Source organism: Leptinotarsa decemlineata, unplaced genomic scaffold (assembly GCF_025532065.1).
Source record: "Leptinotarsa decemlineata unplaced genomic scaffold, Ldec_3_MD MMD2_P_RNA_scaffold_6, whole genome shotgun sequence".
Taxonomy (NCBI): Eukaryota; Metazoa; Arthropoda; class Insecta; order Coleoptera; family Chrysomelidae; genus Leptinotarsa; species Leptinotarsa decemlineata.
The window spans coordinates 12,437,098-12,443,097 of NW_027412533.1; positions in this window are offsets into that span (position 1 = coordinate 12,437,098).

Sequence of the window (6,000 nt, forward strand, 5' to 3'; positions counted from 1 at the left end):
TTTGTATGTGTTATAAAAATATTATTTTATGATCATTTGAATCCATTCAAATCAAAAATAGTTTTTACTTTCACTTCAATTGAATAAAGTTAATAAATCCCTTTTCCGAATAACGCGTGTTGAAGTTGTTATGAATAAGCGGTTATGTTTTACTGCTTAGAATATATTTCGCTTATCAAACTTGGGCTACTATTGATGTAATTAGATTTATAAGAGTAATTTCACTGCTGTGCAGAGGTTAATGAAAATCATTGTATACAACTAGTATAGTACAAGTTTATAAAATTGAAATAAAACGTTTTCAAATTGTGCCCGAATAGTAACTATATGAAAACTAAAAGTAAAGCTGAAGCAAACCTCCATCTCCATCTTGACTCACCTGTTGCATTATAATACGACTGGACCACTGGACTTTTTCAGTGCAAACAAATCATTCGTCTTATGTAAAAATGTAATTCTTCTGGGCTAATAAATAAAAAAGGGCTTCTGAGCGTTAGCCAGTTGGGTAATAGATCGATTCCTACTAACGAACCTATTGATATTCATTGCGTTTCGCTTGACCCGGACTAGAAATCACTAGTTTAAAGATAAATATTTCAAATTCATTTAGTATGTTTTAAAAAAAGTTGAGGCAATAATGATTTTTTAATTTGTTTATTAGAAATTCAATACGAAATATTCAGTGAATGCTCAAAATTCAAACCCTAACTTGCTCATTGATTGTCGTATACTTTCCAAAATTCTTTGGGTGATGCATGTGACACCACAAATATCATTAATTCATTTCCATCCGTCACTCTCGTTACATAAACATTCAATTTGAGATGCCTCCAGATGGAATAATACGAGGGATTCAAGTTCGAAGATCGTAGTGGCCAAGATTGAGGTTCCTCAAGGCCTGTTAAAACTGTTATGAAAAAATGTAACAAAAATATTAACGAGCAAAAGGACTGAAATATGCAAGTAATCCATGTTCTGAAATGTGTCTTCGAAAAACTATCTTCATATAGATCGGTCGGTAGCCAGGTGGTTTGACGTGGGTGCTTTGTTCACTCACTCGAATTGAGTGCCGTGTTGGTCGGTGGTTCAAGCCCTAGTCTGAACGATCGATATTCACTTGCTATCGTCCAACCCGTGTTAGGAATCATACGTTAAAATGTAAGACTTAGCTTACTTAATCCTTAGCTCGCACAAGTTTCGACTTCTGAGGATTATCGTTCGTAGGGGTGCAACAACTGGTTAACGGAAAAACATTTTTTCAAACAGATTTTAAACAGATCACGCCATTTAGTAAAGAATGAAGAAAATGTCTCACGAGTTTGACACCAATGCTAAAATACACTATCTGCCATAGCATGTAGATTGAGATAATCCTAGAAATGATTGTTATGAAAGTTTGTGCTGGCCTCCCGAGAAAACTTCATATACAGATGTTGAGAATAAATATCGGAACATAGGAATCCCAATGCAGTCTGGACATAGGTAGTGATAGCAGTAGACCAATTCAAAATTGAAATTTCGTCATTACAGAATATCAAATATTCGATTGAATCCCTCTACGATTATGTATCCCCACTCACAATGGGCTCGTGTTCGCACTGGCACGGCAGTGTTAAAATGTTATAGAGGATGTGTGTATGTTTGACTTTAAGAAAGATTTTGAGACCCCGAAGCTTCACTGTTTTCGGGAAATTATTTGCTGCGGTGAATGTAACAAATAATTTCTCCTATGAAGAAAGAGGTACTGTTGGAACCAAATGTCCCCAAAAGTAATAGGGAATAGAAGAACTGTTGAAATAATTTGATGTTGTAGTCTTTCTAGGTCTTTGACAGCATTTAGGCTACTATACATACAGAAGGGACCTATAGTATACTATCCTAATATTCCTGTCCAAACATTGAGTTTTTGTCGTTACTGAGTACGCACAGAAATACATAGCTGTTGATTTGCCCGAAACCAATATCAAACAATGGATGATGGATTGTGTTTCATATGTGAAGAAAATGATCACTCATCAAAAATTTGTATGGCGAAACATGTGTTGCGTTTTTGTTAAATCGTTTAGTGAAAATCTCACAATAAAATGTTTTTTTGAATACATTAGTTTTGGATTTTCATCAAGTATCGGCCAATTCCATGATATAACCAAAATAAAATTTGTATTTTTCCTTCCTTTCTGAGCGTGAACATTTTAGAGTTCACAAGAAATTATTTTCAATCGTTATCGACTGACTTGTTACCGCGAGTACTAACGATCAGTTGCAACATCGCGGAACGGTGGTTCAATTAAATAGTTGATATTCCATCGCGAACAAATCTCTAATTTTAAACTGGTCAACTGCTTTCGCGGACATAGTCGAGAATACATTGGATTTTATATGTTCCGATATTTATATTCCACATCTGTACATGCAAAAGCTTGAGAAAAACTTAATCATAAATTTTTATAAATTTCACGATTCGACACGTGTTTAGCTATACGATAGCTTTCTCGAGCACGAATAATGAATCATTTCTAAAATACCACCAGTTTTTTCCCAACACCAAACCATTATTTTTAACACCTCGACATCTGTTCCGATCACCAAGTGATCATCTTCAATAATATAAACACATGTTAATGGTTAAGAGTAGGAGTTACCTCAGTTCAGGCAGACTGTGACATCATCATAGCAGTCAGGTTGCCTCTCGGCTCGCCATAAAAGGCAGATAGACCACCCATTCAACCAGATTATACCAAATTGTCACGTTGTGTCATGTCACCCAGCAGTGAACTAATCAGAAAGTACCAAATTGTTACGTAGTGTCCTCAAACTGTCACGCAGCTCACCAGCTAATCAGTGCGCACACTTTTGCATCTCAGAACATCGTGTCGGGAAATTTTAATTTTCTGTAGACATAAATAGTTCAGGTAGACAGACGATCAGACTTATCCCTCAACGAGACAGACCGCCCAGTCACGTGGCGCACTTACGTCAGCCCATCTTTTCGCTCAACACATTTTTGTTTCATGACATCATAAAATAGTTTTCGTTGGAGAATTGAACGCACGTATTGGGTGCGATAGACTCGATCGTTAGCCTCAACACCACCGTTAGATATTGAAAGTAATTGCAAACTGTTGATAGTGATGGCTTCGGTTATTGCTTTCGGTCATTGCCATCCAGGTGTTCAATCTTCGTTTGACAAAGCCTAAAGCGATGTGAATGACAGGTTCCGGTCCGATGAAGTTGTTTGCAACACCCCTCTTTTGCAAGGAGTCAGCAGCTTCATTACCTTCCAGGGCAGAAATCCAGACCAGAAACAATCTATTGAGTCTTCCTATCGAGGAGAGCCGTTTTTAGCAATGTATACGTTGCTCGGTAGGAGCCAAGAGCTTCCTACACCACTTGACTCTCCGAAAAAATTTTCATTGACTTGTGTATGACGTTGGATTCTTCCAATCTCTCCGCACACAATTCAATAGCGTAAATTTCTGCTTTCATAAGTTCCTAGGCAGGTTGTTATCTCTGTCCTGGGTCTACGACTGAAAACAGCTGCATCATTCCGCTACACTAACTCATACTTACTTTTCACAATACTCCGCACATTTCTTATATTTCATAACACGATATCTTTCAAATAATCTCATGGCGATCATGGTTTTCCGCTTTGATTGATGTATTTTGTTCTCATATCATTCCTAACGCACCCGACTTGTTATCTCTCAAACGCCAACGCCCCTACACTAATAAGCCACTTCCAACTCTGTCATAATTAGTTTTCTCAATACATCTTCAAACGAAACTGAATATGTTTTACTGAACAGTGATCATAATTCAAATGTAAAAACAATTCGAAAAGCAATGAAAAGCAAAGCTATCACTATCAACAGTGCGCGATTACTTTCAATATGTCACGGTGCTGTCGAGGCTAACGATCAAATCTATCGCACCAAAGACCTGCGTTCAATTCTCCAACGAAAACTTCTGTAAGACATTGTGAAACAAAAATGTGTTGAGCAAAAGATGAGCTGACGTAAGTGCGCCCGTGACTGGGCGTTTGAGGGATACGTCTGGTCGTCTGTCTACCTGAATCATTCAAGTCCACAGAAAATTTAAATCTCTCGTCACGATGTTCTGAGATGCAAAAATGTGCGCTTTCATTAGCTGGCGAGCTGCGTGACAGTTTGAGTACACTACGTGACAGGACACCACGTGACAATTTGGTGTACTCTGGTATATATGCAGGGCCTTCCATTAGAACAAGAAATGTTACCTACAAATCAAAAAGGCAATGCTTAACTGGTTTTTGTTATTCCTTGCGTGTTAGTTTGTGTAAAAAATCACCCATTTGCTAATGTCGTTTTTTCAGTAACAAAGTCAATAATGGTGTTCACTTAATTAAGTTCAACTTGTATATCCATTTATCTAACTAATGAACCACCTTGTAACAAAGTAAGGCGTACCCTTTGGCATAAATTTAATAAATTTAAAAGTTCTCATATTACCGTTTGAGTATTAGTAAGTAGTAATAAGGCATTTTCATAATATTGTTTCCTGGCTCAAGGGCGTGCAGAGAATTTTTTTATATTTTTCTTAGAAAAGTGAGCACGACACGACAAAAATACATGAGAGCATGCAATTGTATTTTTAATTCTTTATTTTGACATTGATAACAGAGTTGTATAAAACTGGTGGTGAATATTGATTTTCATCACATATATCAATCAGACAACTTTACCAAGCTTTAACACAATCGCCAAAATTCCTTTTGCAGGTAATACAAAACTGTTTTTCTATTACTATTCAAGAAAAGTGATAAAGCAGTATGTTCATTCTAAGTTTTTTTATAAGATACGAGAAGGAATTACCGCACGAAACTAAAGTCATCACTAAACCTATGCCCTGCAATTAGACCAAATATTAAATGAAAAACTTTCAGTCCCATATTACTCAAACGCGGTTTTGTACAATTAATTCCTAATAATTCATATATTTTAAAAACATTTATTGCATCATCAGATGTGTTGAAGAGTTGACTAAAAGAAAGGAACAAAACATTTTAAATATTCATCATACATTTTCATTTTGGTAATATATTGTAACGAATTAAAGAATTAACTGTCTTAAACAAATTTATTTTAACAATACTTCACTATCACAACTAATTTATTTACACCACTCAGTAACTAACGCTTAATTTATCTTCACCGTTTGTTAACCGCTCGATTCGCTTTCTTGGTACAGACTACTCTTCGGGACGATTAGCGACGTTTTTATATCGTCAACGAACGTTCCGGATCCCTCTGCGGATTTCGGGACCCATCCGGAATTTTCGCGGTATGCGTATGGGAACCGGGTCAGGGCCGGCTTCAGATTCATTACAATATTATAAAGCCATGTGTACAAAATATCTGCGTTTCGGAGGCTGCAATTATATTTCGTTCGACTTTGAATGTGGTGCATACAGGGTGAGACACCTTCGTTGCCGAATGTGGGAACCATCCACGATGTCATACTCCTCTAAATTCACTGAGTGTGTAGGTATATCCAACTCGTGAAATTTCGCAATTAGATAGTCACGTTTTTGATGTCCTCGCACATAAACGATATCGACATTTCGTAGATTTTCCATGAGGATGGCATCCGATTGATTATATTCCACATAGCCGGAGGAATACCTCAATCCATGAACGTTTCGCTCCAGGTAACAGACGGTACGAAGATCTTCTTTATTGAAACAGGAAAATGGTTTGTTTGGCAGCAATAAAAAGTTACTACACTGATTTCCAATCCTAATGGCTATCTCCTTAGGATGAAATTGTTGCTCGATGATGAAACCTTGAATATCTACAACAGCTATTCTCATGTTGACTCTGTGATTGATACTGAAGAAAAATCACATCTTCAGTTCCATTTCTTGATAATTTCGCTGAGTGGAAGGTGCTCGATGATAGTGTCGTACACAATGATTCAAGAGGCTCGTGTATTTTGTGGAAATCCCTCAGATGATTCGAT